General features: G+C 47.1%; 1 protein-coding gene and 1 long non-coding RNA gene across 11 annotated transcripts in view; one reads left to right on the forward strand and one right to left on the reverse strand.

Moving 5' to 3' along the window:
- Window positions 1-14581, reverse strand: part of ST3GAL3 (ST3 beta-galactoside alpha-2,3-sialyltransferase 3) — a 215630-nt gene that overhangs the window by 28466 nt on the left and 172583 nt on the right. The window lies entirely within an intron of this gene.
- On the forward strand, window positions 10149-11247 carry LOC139182262 (uncharacterized). Its single transcript, XR_011565916.1, has 3 exons — window positions 10149-10292; window positions 10645-10800; window positions 10902-11247. It is a non-coding gene; the product is annotated as an uncharacterized lncRNA (long non-coding RNA).

Raw genomic sequence — 14581 nt, forward strand, 5'->3', positions numbered from 1 at the left:
CATGAATCACAGCACTCCAGGCCTCCCTATCCATCACCAACTCCCAGAGTTCACCCAAACTCACGTCCATCGAGTCGGTGATGCCATCCACCCATCTCATCCTCTGTCGTCCCCTTCTCCTCCTGCCCCCAGTCCCTCAGGGTCTTTTCCAATGAGTCAACTCTTCGGATGAGGTGTCCAAAGTATTGGAGTTTCAGCCTCACCATCATTCCTTCCAATGAACACCCAGGACTGGTCTCCTTTAGGATAGACTGGTTGGATCTCCTTGCAGTCCAAGGGACTCTCAAGAGTCTTCTGCAGCACCATAGTTCAAAAGCATCAATTCTTCGGCACTCAGCTTTCCTCACAGTCCAACTCTCACATCCATACATGACCACTGGAAAAACCATAGCCTTGACTAGACCGACCTTTGTTGGCAAAATAACGTCTCTGCTTTTCAATATGCTATCTAGGTTGGTCGTAACTTTCCTTCCAAGGAGTAAGTGTCTTTTAATTTCATGGCTGCAATCACCATCTGCAGTGATTTTGGAGCCCCCCAAAATAAAGTCTGACACTGTTTCCACTGTTTCCCCATCTATTTCCCATGAAGTGATGGGACCGGATGCCATGATCTTCGTTTTCTGAATGTTGAGCTTTAAGCCAACTTTTTCACTCTCCTCTTTCACCTTCATCAAGAGGCTTTTCAGTTCCTCTTCACTTTCTGCCATAATGGTGGTGTCATCTGCATATCTGAGGTTATTGATATTTCTCCCAGCAATCTTGATTCCAGCTTGTGCTTCTTCCAGCCCAGCGTTTCTCATGATGTACTCTGCATAGAAGTTAAATAAGCAGGGTGACAATATACAGCCTTGACATACTCCTTTTCCTATTTGGAACCAGTCTGTTGTTCCATGTCCAGTTCTAACTGTTGCTTCCTGACCTGCATATAGGTTTCTCAAGAGGCAGGTCAGGTGGTCTGGCATTCCCATCTCTTTCAGAATTTCCCACAGTTTATTGTGATCCACACAGTCAAAGGCTTTGGCGTAGTTAATAAAGCAGAAATAGTGTTTTTCTGGAACTCTCTTGCTTTTTCCATGATCCAGCGGATGTTGGCAATTTGATCTCTGGTTCCTCTGCCTTTTCTAAAACCAGCTTGAACATTTGGAAGTTCACAGTTCATATATTGCTGAAGCCTGACTTGGAGAATTTTGAGCATTACTTTACTAGCGTGTGAGATGAGTGCAATTGTGTTCATTATGTTAATTGTTACTAAAAAAAAAAAAAAGCCTGTTTTTTTGGTGTTGTTTGTAATATGTGTTAATTTTGGGGAAAAGATACAAATAGGCATGCGCGCGCGCACATACACACACACATACACACGCACACACACACACACACACAAGTAAAAATACTCATAATCCTACAACACAGAGACAATTAACCTTGGGTATATTTCCATACTGATTTTCCTTTTCCCATATTATTTTTTAGATTGCTCAGTAGACTACTTTTTTTTCACCTTATAATATTATGAAAATATTGCTCTGTAAATAGAACAAAAACCATTCTGCTGGTAACCTAATAAAAAATGATGCCCCTAATAGAATGTACAGGGATACACAAATGAAAAGATATGTTGAAACCATTAGATTTTGTATATCTTTTCTCTTAAGCTGATTTCCTTCTTCATAGTAATATTTGTGTATATATCTATATGTTAACATCTATACATATAGATACATATACAAAATGCAGAGGGCAGATTCAGGATAATACCACCAGTATTATTACTAACACTATCATTACTAAAAGTGATTTAAAGTTTCTTTACAGTTCTCTTTGCTTAGGGTATATTCCACTAGAGAAGTACAGATAAACTATTTTGCTTTTGCAAAATTATTTTGAAATAATCCTGCTGAGTTCACTTCATCAACAATACATAGTTAGGTTCATATGTTTCTTTTTGTGTCTTAGAATTTGCTTATCCCTCATTTTAATTTAATTTTGTTTTATGATGACATAAAACTATAGAATTCCAGAATTAAATTCACAAAGCAAGATATATTCAGAGAAATCAAACTTTTATTTGTGTCTGACTCCTGTTACTTTATTCCCATTTAGTATTCATTTTTACTAGTTTTTTATTTTTCCTTCATTTTTTTTTGAGATAAGCAAATACATATGTGTGTGAATTCCTATTCCCTTCTATATTCAGTAAACTGTAACATATACACTTTTACTTTTTTATTTTTTTCACTGATTTTCAATATACTCTGGTGATCAATGTACAGCAGTAGATAAGAGTTATATACTTGATGATACCTCATTGTGGTTATGTATATATATTATTCAGTCAGTTCCCTGGGTTGTTTCTCGTCTTTCTTAGAGTAGGTACCACGAACAGTCCTAACAATGAACAACCATGCATCCATCTTTTTTTTATTTGCCAGTGTATCTTTGGAATAGATTCCTGGAGTTGGGTTTGCTGGATCAAAGGGAAAATGCATATGTACAGTTTTGATCCATAGCCAAACTCCCCTTCACCAGGACATATGACAGTATCATTTCCCCCACAGCCTCCCCAACAGAGTATTCTGTTGAACATTTCAATTTTGCCAGTCTGACAAATAGTATCTCAGTGTGGTTTTAATTTGTATTCCTTTTACTATGCTTTGAATTGAACACCATCATATATGGAAGGGCCATTTGCAGTTCCTTTTCTGTGAATTTTGTTCGTACCTCTTACCCATTTTCCCAAAGCATTACTGGTCTTTTTCTTCTATTTGTCCCAGCTTTACTAAGATATAATTGACTATAAATGATACATAACACTGTGTAAGTTTAAGGTGTGCAATGCTGATTTCATACACATACATGGCAATATGATGACCACCACAGCATTAGCTAACAATCTTCTCTCTCTCTCTTTTGAAGCTCTTGATATATTATATATATATATAAGCCATTTGAGATACAATTGCAAATAAATTTGAGTTTATTTATTTTTTCACTTGGCTTGTGGTGTTTTCTTGCTTTTCCCCTCCTTTTTATAATAGATTCTTTTAATGAAGTCAATTTATTAATCTTTTCCCTTATGACTTCTGGGTTTTGAGTTTTAGTTTAAAAGGCTTTCTTCATTCCCAGGTTATATTTCCCTCTTTATTAGAATTCCATTTATGTCTTCAGTCTCTCTTGCCAGGATGCTATACCCTCTTGTTCCATTGTCTTTTGTCTCATTTGTAAGGCAAAATCCAATCAAAGATGAATAAAATCTGACACTCTTACCCTTTATAAACTCAAAGTGCTGCTAGAACACACACACACACACACACATACACAGACTTGTTCCCCTACAAATTCATGGACTTGAGCCTTAGGTGAGCCCTCACACTCGCTCTGTGGCTACTGCAAATCTTCTTCACTCTCCATGAACTCTATCCTTTTTCAGCCTTAGCTAAGCAGACATCTCTTCTTTTCTCTCACTTCAGAGACAAAATCAAGCTTATCAGATAGGAACTCCTTGCACTTCTTACTTTCTTACCTTACCTCAGATCCATTAAAGCTGGTCTCTCCATCACACCATGCAGCCCACTCCTGTCTGTTTCCCGCTAAGCATACAGTAAACTCAGGTCTCTCCTATGTGAAAACTACCTCTAATGGCAGAAAGCGAAGGGAAACTAAAGAGCCTCTTGATGAGGGTGAAGGAGGAGAGGGAAAAAGCTGGCATCTGGTCCCATCACTTCATGGCAAATGAGGGGGTGGAGGGGAGTAGAAGCAATGACCTATCTTCTCTTGCGCTCCAAAATCACTGCAGATGGTGACTGTAGCACGAGATTAGAAGATTCTTGCTTCCTCAAAGGAAGGCTATGAAAAACCTAGTGTATTAAAAAGCAAAGACATCACTTTGCTGACAAAGGTCCGTATAGTCAAAGCTATGGTCTTTCCAGTAGTCATATATGGATGTGAGAGTTGGACTATAAAGAAAGCTGAGCACTGAAGAATTGTTGCTTTCAAATTGTGGTGCTAGAGGAGACTCTTGAGAGTCCTTTGGACAGCAAGGAGATCAAACCAGTCAATCCTAAGTGAACTCAACCCTGAATATTCACTGGAAGGACTGATGCTGAAGCTGAAGCTGAAGCTCCAGTACTTTGGTCATCAGATGCGAAGAGCCAACTCATTGGAAAAGACCCTGATGCTGGGAAAGACTGAAGGCAGAAGGAGAAGAGGGCAACAGAGGATGAGATGGTTGGATGGCATCACAGATTCAATAGACATGAACTTGGGCAAACTTCAGGAGATGGTGAGGGACAGGGAGGCCTGGTGTGCTGCAGTCCAGGGGGTCACAAAGAGTCAGACACAACTTAGTGACTGAACAATGACAACAACAAATTAACTCCAACTCTCCTGACCATGCGCCCACGCTACCAATCTCTCCATCCTTTCCCGGCAAAACTTCGAGAAAGAGAGGTGGATATTCTGTCTCAGCTTCCTCATCTCCTATTCACTCCTTGATCTACTGCTATCTGGATTTTATTCCTCTGAGACTAGTTGTGTTCTAACCTTGTGCTATTTGTAGCTCCCTGAACATGCTGTTCTTCATGGATTTACACATGCAGTCTCTGCCTGAAATGTAGCCCCCTCACCATTCTCTGTATTACCCCATCCCCTATCCTCTCTATTTGCCTGGAAAATCTCTTCTCAATCTTAAGGTTCAGAAGCTGCTCTCCCTGGACAGCCTTCCTCACTCCCCCAGGCAGACCTGTACTCTTCCACTAGGATTTCCACTGTGCTTTGTTCAGCCCCCAGGAGGTGGCTCAGTGCCTGTGGAGGCCTGGAAACTGAGCCGGGGGCCATAAAGAACAGGAAATGGGGTGGGGTGGTGGTAAAGGTGGTGTATGCGCGCGCGTGCGTGCGTGCGTGCGTGCGTGTGTGTGTGTGTTAATTGTGCAGGCGGTTTGGGCAGAGCCCCATGCTACACCTGGAGGAGAGTTCTGGGGCTTCTGTCCAGAGACCAGTGCCAGTCTGGGGGCCCAGCCAGGGTGGAGGTGGCCCTTGAGATACAGAATAACTGGCCAGACTAGCAGGGTTGTGGGATGCCTGACCTGCTTGCCCTAGCCTAGGGGGTAGTGGGGCAGGGTGGGGCAGGCTCCAGCAGACAGGCCCCAGCCCGCCGGCTCTGCCAGCTCTGCTGAGAACCCCAGCACGCGAAGCAGCCTTGAGATCAGGTTTCAGGAGGGTGTGTGTGAGTGCGTGAGAAGGAACAGGGGAATGAGGAGGCGGAAGCTGCACTGGGATCTGTCTTTCCTTCTTGGACAGTAGAGCATAGTAGAGTGGAGACTCTGGACTCTAGGAGGGCACATGCTAAGGGTGGGTCTGACCCCCTGTGCCTCTCATAGTGAGGCTGGAACCCCAGGACACATGTGAGTGCCCTGCCCACCTACCTACAAACTGAGAGAGGACGATGAATTCAGCACATTGGTCAGTCAGGCAGCCAGGATGGGCAATCCAGGAGCCCCCTACCCGCAACACACACAAAGGACTCTCCCAGCTCATTTAATGCCCAGAAGTGTGGCAAAGGTGCAGTGTAGAAAGTGAATGTCCCCAATCCTGGTTCACCCACCTAAACCATTTCCTAAGGCCTGGAACATCAAGCCTGTGCCCAGAGACCAGCAGGGAAGTTAACTGGGTCTCACTAACACGGAGGGAAGTGGTTCTTTATGGGCACCAGCAGACCCAGAGCAGGGTCTTCCTCCTAGTTCCTACCAACCTAGCAGAGAAAGCTGCCTCCAGATGTGGGCTTGCTGGATTAAGGCAACACACAGCTTCGGCCCTCCACCTGTGCCTACGGGGTTGGGTGACCAGCCTTCTGGCCATTTCTCACAGTAAGGATGAAGAGCCCAAGCAGCCTGGGAGACAAAAGGAAGGCAGAGCCCAGGAGTGGGTCCTGACACCAGGGGCCACAGCACAGCAATCTGCCAGACTCAGCCATAGGCCAAAAGAGTGAGACTGTCATACAACGAGGTAAAAGCCAAACCCCAGAGATCCTCCTTTCTAGAACCTGCTCTGGGGAGTGAAGGGGTGGGCAAAGCAGAGGGACACACATTCTCTAGAATCTACCCAATCTCATTTGGGATCTTGCTGTGGCAGCCCCACCATAAATAGCCCTGCACTGTCAGACTCTGGTATATGTCCAAGCAAGCCAGATGAGCACTTTGCCAATAATTTGTCCAGCTTCCATTCAGCTGTCACTCCTCCTGCTAACCTACCTGAATGGGTCCCGAAGAGTAGGAGTTAGAGGAGAAAGTGTCATGAATCTGCAAGACAGGTGGATCTATACCCTGAAAGAAGAGGCAGGGAAGACAAACAGCAGGTACCAACCAACCAAACACGAGCCTGGCAGGCTACAGTACATGGGGTCACAAAAAAGTCAGACATGAGTGAGTGACTAAACAACAACATAAAAGCCTCAGACCAACTTAGGGTTTAGAAAAATCTTGAAGGAGATGCTGAGCCTGGAAAGACAAGTATATGTGAGCTCGTGGAGCATGATGGGGAAAGTGTTGATTTGAGGAGAAGGTGAGTGCAGACAAAGGCTCAGAAGGGAAGAGAACCAGAAGCGACCCTCCCTTCAAGGCCAAGAGAGAGACTGCTGAGGCCGCCAGAGCGCAGCAGCACCCCCCAAGGGCAGGGGAGCTTCAGCTTGGCCCCCACCCAGTGACCTGCCCTCTAGTCCCACCCAGGCAGGTGCAGCATGAGGAAGGGATGAGTGGGCAAGTGTGTTCTGACTGGGTGCAAATTGGGTACAAGGCAGCTGAGGAGCAGGCTCTGCACAGAGGGAAAAGGCCAGGACAGGGTGTGAGTCAGCACTGCAGGGGTTGGCCTGATGCCCCGAGGTGGTGTCAGGACCAATTTCAAGCTGGATCATCACTGGTAACTTTGGGCACTCAGTTCATGCTCTTTCTTGTTGGCACCTTGCAGTGGATATCTGTGTTCCTTCCTCCTTCTTCTGTAAAGTACCCACTTCTTATTCCATATGGTCCTTGTTGAGTTGACTCCCCACTGCTGCTTAGGTGGGCACGTGGAATAGACTGACCACTCAAGATACTTCACCTCTTGGAACCACAGTAATTGAGTTGACAATGGGCACTTGACCCAAGTAGGATGAATCAAATTCTTCTCTGGGCTTTAATATTTGGACACTAAGGGATATAAGAGTCTCTCTCTTCTCTCTTTTCCTCTGAGATAGTGAGCTGTAAAGGCTGCATTAGCCTAGAACAGGGCTTGTGCAAATCATGGCCCAAAGGCCAGCTGCCTGTTTGTATAAATAAAATTTTATTAAAACACAGCCACAGGGCTTCCCTGGTGGCTCAGTGGTAAAGAATCTGCTTGCTAATTCAAGAGACCGGGGTTCGATCCCTGTGTTGGGAAGATCCCCTGGAGAAGGGAAGGGCAATCCACTCCAGTGTTCTTGCCTAGAGAATTCCGTGGCCAGAGGAGCCTGGTGGGCTATACAGTCCATGGGGTTGCAGAGTAGGACACGACTGAGTGACTAACATTTTCACTTTCACAGGGCTTCTCTGGTGGTTCAGTTGTAAAGAATCTGCCTGCCAGTGCAGGAGACCCAGGTTTCATCCGTGGTCGGGGAAGATAATACACATGCCTCAGAGCAACTAAGCCCATGCGTCACAACTACTGAGTCTGTGCTCTAGAGACTATGAGCCGAAATACTAACGCCCACGTGCCTAGAGCCCGTGCTCCACAACATGAGGAGCCAAAGCCACAGCAATGAGAAGCCTGCACGCCACAAATGGAGAGTAGCTCCTGTCTGATGCAACTAGAGAAAAGCCCCTGCAGCAACAAAGACCCAGCACAACCAAAAAAAAAAAAAAACCAACACAGCCACACTCATTCATTTGCCTAATAATGTCTATGGTTGCTTTAATGCTGTGTCAGCAGAGTTGAGTAGCTGTGGCAGAGAGTACATAGCCTGCAAAGCTGAAAATATTTACTATCCGGACCTTTAAGAAAGAAAAAATCTGTCACCTGTGGGCCTAGAACTGCTAGAGCCATCTTTTGTGGTTACACAGAGGAACCGTCTGCAGAACAGTCAAGCCCAGGGAAAGTGGAGCCAAGATATGAGAGAAAAGCAGAGTCCTAGTCCAGGTGGGCCTGAAGATACTTCAGCTCTGAACATCACAGTTATATAAATGAATCAATTTCCTTTTTGCTTGAATTAGTTTGATATAGGCTTCTACCAACTACAACAGCTGCTGCTGCTTGAGGATAAAGTTTAAGCTTTTTAGTCTGGTTTACAAAGCCCCAGACTGTGATCTGATTTCCTTATGCTAAGCTCCCTGCTTCAGATACTCCCTCTCCTTTCCTCCTTCTCCCTAAGCTTTAGCCATGTCCAACAACTTAAAGATTCTAGAACCTGCCAGGCTCTTTAACACCTCCATGCCTTTCCACCTGCTGCGCCCTCTGCCTGGAATTCTCTTCCCCTTCAATTGGATCTCTGCTCCTTCTTCAGCCTGACTCCAGTGTCTTTGCCTCTGCACAGGTCGGGTCTTCCCTGAGCCACATGGGGCTGAAGGAGCCTCTCCAGGTCCCCACTGTTCTCTGTGCACCCTCCTGGCACTGACTGCATACTAACATGCCTGTTCCCTCCCCAGCACACGGCCAGGACGCAGCAGGTGCTCAGTAAATGACCACTGGCTGGAAGAGGGAAAAGAATTTGGGGTGACTGGCTCCACAGTGTGGGCCCCCATGGGCCAGTGAAGGCTGAGTTTGCTCACCTGTGGAGCTCTGAGGGCGGCTTTGTGCAGCTCCTCATGGGCACTTTGACCCCCCCTGCTCCAAAGTGATGTCCAGGCTTCCAGTGACGTCCCTACTGTTTCCTAGAAAACCCCTCCTGCTCGGAAATGCTGCCAGCTGCTGCCCCTCCTTCTGTTTAGGGACTCTGGCCACATCTGTGTCCAGACAGGCTGGAGCCACATGCATGATGTGTGTGACAGGCAGGGAGGCCTATGCTGAAGGAGGCCCTCAACGGGGCAGTGCCTGGACTGCTGTTGACAGGGCTCCGAGACTCTGCTGACAGACTGTACCCAGCACAGACCAAGGAGGAAGGGAAGGGGCCCGGCATCCTGGTAAGGAGAGGGAAGCGTGGGGACGTGAGGAAAGGACCACGAGACGGGAAGCACAAGAGGCAAGAGCACCTCCCCCAGTCAGAGCTTGGATGATGGCCAGATTGTCTACAGGGGCCACATAACCCAGAGCCCAAGGACACAGTCCCAGCCCCAGTGACAGCCCTCCAGCTCTCCAATACTTGCTAAGCCCCAGCTTATCCCAGGTACCACGCTAGTCCTTGGGAATATGACAATACAGCTCAGAGTCCTGGCTTCATGGATGATGGATGAGGCAGCAAACACACACACAGAGGCAATGGTGAAACGTGTGACAGACGACAACAGTGATGACAGCAGTTCACAGTCACTGAGCTCTTGCAATATTCTAGACACTGTCTGAAGTGCCGTATGCTTGTCATCCTATTTCCTCCTTCTTCCTTACAAGAGCCTCATGGATGGACACAATGTCATCCATACTTTATCATACGGCCTTTGGGATACATGAAAGTCACTGGACCCCTGGGGAACTGCACTGTCAGGGATGGAGAGAGGATGGAAGCAGACCACAGAGGGTGGTGCAGGGAGAGAAGTGAGAGCGTTTCAGAAAGAGAAGGCCATTTCTACAGAAACATGGTAGTGGAGGAGAGAACAGAAACGGACTGGGAGCTGGCGAGTAAAACAGGAGGGGGAAGAAGAACTGAGCCTGCTTGTACTGGGGGAAGGAGCCAGCAAAGAAGACGGGGGATGGGGTACGGGAGACAGAGGGGCAGCAGCGGAGAGGCCCTGGGAGGCGAGGGGACCAGATCAGAGTAGGAGGGAAGGGACCCAGAGCACCAACTGACTTTTCCCTGGGAAACGGGGGAGCAGGTGAGGGTGGCTTCTCTGCTAGGTGTGCTGGGAGCTGGGGGAACCTCGTTTCTCTGGGGAATCTCTGTGGTTAAGGGTTATGGATGTGAAGGTGTGAGCTGTGGTAATTGAAGAGGTTTGGAGCCCTCACTGTAAGTCAACCAGGGATGGGATTACTGAGCAGTGCTGAATACTGGGAGAGTCAGGAGACCTCTCTCTCCACCAGGATGCCACAGTGGGACTGATACATTGTATTCCCGTGTCTCTGTTAACAGTTCAGCAACCAGGAAGCAGAAGCAGAAAAAGTGGCTGCATCAATTTCAAGTTTGGACCCTGCTGTGCGAGGTAAGCTAGAGGCACACAGGAGTGTGACAGATGTGGTGGGGATGTCAATGGTGGATAGGACCGTGGTGGCAGGGTAGAGAACTCAAAGATGTGGTGGGGATATAAGTGATGGATAGGACTGTGGTGGAAGGGTGGAATTTCTGGCTTTGATGTGGAGAAAGGAGAGGCCAGGCAGAGGCAGTTGATAAGCAAAACTTAGGAGTCATTCTTTGTTTTTTAGTCCCATTTGCCCAGATCCTCACATTCTCCCAAGAGAAATACCTATTTTATAAACAATCCTCTATCTTGCCAATTGGACTGCATCATTCTTGACTCATTTATTTTTCCTATCTATCTCTTATCTGTTCATCAGTAAATCCTGTTCGCCCACTAATCTCTGTGTCAACTGCTACCACCCAAGTCACCCACATCATCACCCTATGACCAGCGGTCAGTGACCAGCTTCCACCCTGGACCCTCCATTCCATTCCTAGACTAGCCAGAAGGATACTCCTAAATCATCAACCACGTAAGGACATTCCTCTGCCTAAAACCTTCCCACTGCCTCTGATCAAAACCAAGCCACAGACAATGACTAATCTCCCTCATCTGCCTCTCATTTCATTTCAGGTCCTCCTCCTGACTGACCCCGAAACAGTACGTATTAGCCTTCCATCCAGTCCTTGAATACAACAAACGTCTTCCTGCCTCTGGACCTTTCTGGAACCCCTGTGGAACATCCCAAGGCTGGCTCTTCATTTTTATTCGGATCTCTGTTCAAATGTCACCTCTTCAGAGAGGTCTTCTCCAACCCCTCTGTTAAGGGTGGGTTTCCTCCTCCTGTCTCTATCACTCACCTTTGTTTTATTTTCTTCATAAACATTCAGCACCATTTAAAATCATCTTGTTCACTTGCTTATTTTCTCATGTGTGTGTGCGTGTGCTTGCTTAGTTACTCAGTTGTGTCAGACTCTGCGACCCCATGGACTGTAGCCTGACAGGCTCCTAGGTCCATAGGATTTTCCAGGGCAGAATACTGGAGTGGGTTGCCATTTCCTTCTCCAGGGGATCTTCCCAGCCCGGGGATCAAACCCGCATTTTCTGCATTGGCAGGTGGATTCTTTACCACTGAGTGACCAAGGAAGCCCCATTTAGTAACTTAGAGCAAGATAAATACTGTGGGGGGAAAAGGTATGGCAAGGTTTATAGGAGCAGTTGAGTGCTGAACAGGATGGTCAGGGTTCACTTCATGAGAAAGGTGAAATGTGAATACAGACTGGGAGGAGGTAAGGGAGTAAGACAGATGAATATCTGGAGGGGAATATTCCAAGAGGGGCAACAGCTCCAGTAAAAGCCCCAAGGCAGCAAGGAGTATGGCTGTTGTCCAGTGAGCAGAGGGGGGCAGTGAGCGGTGAAAATAGAGAGGAAATGGCGGGGGGCGGGGGATCATGGATGGCCCTGGAGGGTGTAAGGACCTCACCTTTTACTCTGATTGAGACAGGAAGGCACTGCACGTGAGGAGAGGGTGATCTTCACGGCTGAGTGGACGCTGCTTCCGGGTTATCAAGGGGAAAGGAGGAAGAAGTGGAGCAGGTGCCGGTGGTTTTATAGATTTGGTGGGAGGCAGATCTCTGATCTCACTTCATAAATACTTATTCAGCATCTACCTGCTATGCTAGGCGCAATTTTAGGTACTGGGGGATATGGCACTGAACAAAATAGGCAGATCTCTAGTCACACAAAGCTTGCGTTCTCCAATGGTAATGAACTGGTACACGTAAGAGAGGTCTTCCCAGGGGGTGCAGCGGTAAGGAATCTGCCTGTCAATCCAGGAGACACGAGTTTGAGCCCTGGGTCAGGGAGATCTCCTGGAGGAGGAAATGGCAACCTACTCCAGTATTCTTGCCTGGAGAATGTCATGGACAGAGGAGCCTTGTGGGCTACAGTCCATAGGGTCACAAAGAGTTGGACACAACTGAAGCGACTAAACAACAACAAGTTACTAAATAATTTACTTAAAAGTTGTTTATTGTTGGTGTTTCCCTGTAAGACTATGAGCTTCATCAAGGTAAGCTCTTGAGATGAGGAGATTACCTTGGATCTTGCAGGAGGGCCCTTAATCCATTCACAAGTGTCCTTAGAAGAGAAAGGCACAGGGAGATTTTACCACAAACAGGAAAAAAGGCAATATGACCTCAGGGACAGAGTCTGAAGTGATGTAGCCACAAGCCAAGGAACACCAGCAGCCGCTAGAAGAGGGAAGAGGCAAGGTAGGGACTGCCTCCCAGAGCATCTGGAGGGAGTGCAGCCCTGCTCATAGCTTGGTCTCAGCCCAAGGATGCTGATGCTGGACTTCTGGCTTCCAGAGCCATGAGAGAATAATGTGTCACATCAACAACAGGAAACAAATACAGGTATGCTATTTTCTGAGCCCCAAAGGAAAAGGGAACAGAAGAAGGGTTCAGCCGTTTTTTTTTTTTTTTTCCTCCCTCTGCTCAGAAATGAGACAACATAGCATAGAATGAGCAGCGGCTGTGCTCTCAGATGAGCCCCTCTACTTTCAGAGAAGGGGGATGAGGAAGGCAGCCTGGGTGAGGGCACAAGCGCGTCACTGTCAACCACCACCTGCTCTGCCTCCCACCACTGCTGACAGTCCCTGGAAGCACTGCGAGGAAAAGTCTGGAAGATGCGACTGCTTCAGGAGGGTCCAAGTTCCAAACATCTGGATGCCTATGTCCAGCTGGTGGCTGCTGAGTCTCCATCTTACTCTCAGAATCTCTACCCTGAGTTCGAGTCTTATATCCAACTGCTTCTGGAACATCTTGTCCAAGATACTCCACCGGCACCTATGTTCCATGTATTTTTTAAGAGGAGTCTATTATCTTCCCCTAACCCTAGCTCTCTCTCTTTTTCTCTTTTTTCAATGAATAGCACCTAAGTCACGGGCTGAGGGGCAACCTCTCCAGCTGTTCACTGCCTCTAGAGCCTGGGTGCGATCTAACTGCTTCTCTTCGTAGGGAAGTGTGAGGGACATGCCAATCTGAGCCAGGGAAGTCTGAAGCCCTTGAACCCATGTGGCTGGATTTCATCACACTTCTCTTCACTGCTCCAGGGTGGCCAATACATTAATGCAGACTGCTCTTGGGATTCCCCTGCCTAGCTGGGGCCCTGGTCCCATATGGAATACTCTCACTACCTCCTTTGGTCCAGGGGGTCCAGCATTATTCTTGACTTCGGAGACCTTTGGAGGCTTCAGGGGCAGAATTCTCTCTCCCCAGACACCAGATCAATTGCCAAACAGAATGGGTCAAGCTGATAGACGGGAACCCCGCCTATCATAGTCCTGTTGTCAAGATACACAGGGAGATTGTCCTACAGTAAGAATTTCGGGCCCTGTGCAAACACTCATGCTGCTACTCTTGGTACTTCTGCCATTTCTCACCTCTACATGGGTGTCCTGGCCCCTGCAAACCCAAGAGTTCCTACATCTGAACTCATGACAGGCTAAGAAGTACTCTGAGAAAGACTGTCTTATCACTGTGCATCATCTTCTCCCTCACCTGCCTAAAACTTAGAACAGTAGGTAATCAGTGGACAAATGAATAAACAGCACATGAGGCAGGGATTTGTCAGTTAAAAATCACTGAGCTGCAGTCTTCAATTTCCTCTTTCACACCCATCCATTCTGAGCTCCCCTGCTCTCTGCTGCACTCAGCACCCCATCACCCTTCAGACAACCACCAGGAAGAGAACCACTTTCTATAGGTCATTCTAGGGACCTTCCCAAGATATAACATTGCTAGTGCCTGGTAGAGTAAAGGGTCCTGGAGACAAGCAAGCCCCAACCCATCTTGTCCCCTCCTTGGAATAGCTTTAGATGTTCCATATTATTGATACCACTGACTTAGGCTCAAATCCATAGACTTTCCTGCCCTCAGTCCCTTATGAGGGCCTCTATGACTTACTCTCTTACACATGACAGCCAAGAGCCTCAATTCTGATACTGGCCTGGGTCTCTGCCCCCAGGCTCTTTATGACCTTAGCTTCCTTTCTGATCTCTGGCAGCCTTGACCATTGACCATCTATGGCCATGGACCACTACAGGCCATTGGGTTTGCTAATGTCTAACACCACCTTCCCTAGCAGGTCCCTACCCCCTAATTTCAGGTTCGGTCAAAGATAAATTGAAGAAGAGAAACTCTGAAATAGTTATCATCACTCTCCATATTTATAGTGTATTCCTTCCTCAAAAAGCAGGAAATAGGAGACATGAGCTTCCTTCTAAATCTAAACTGGTAAATTTCAAGGCA

Source organism: Bos indicus, chromosome 3 (genome assembly GCF_029378745.1).
Source record: "Bos indicus isolate NIAB-ARS_2022 breed Sahiwal x Tharparkar chromosome 3, NIAB-ARS_B.indTharparkar_mat_pri_1.0, whole genome shotgun sequence".
Taxonomy (NCBI): domain Eukaryota; kingdom Metazoa; phylum Chordata; class Mammalia; order Artiodactyla; family Bovidae; genus Bos; species Bos indicus.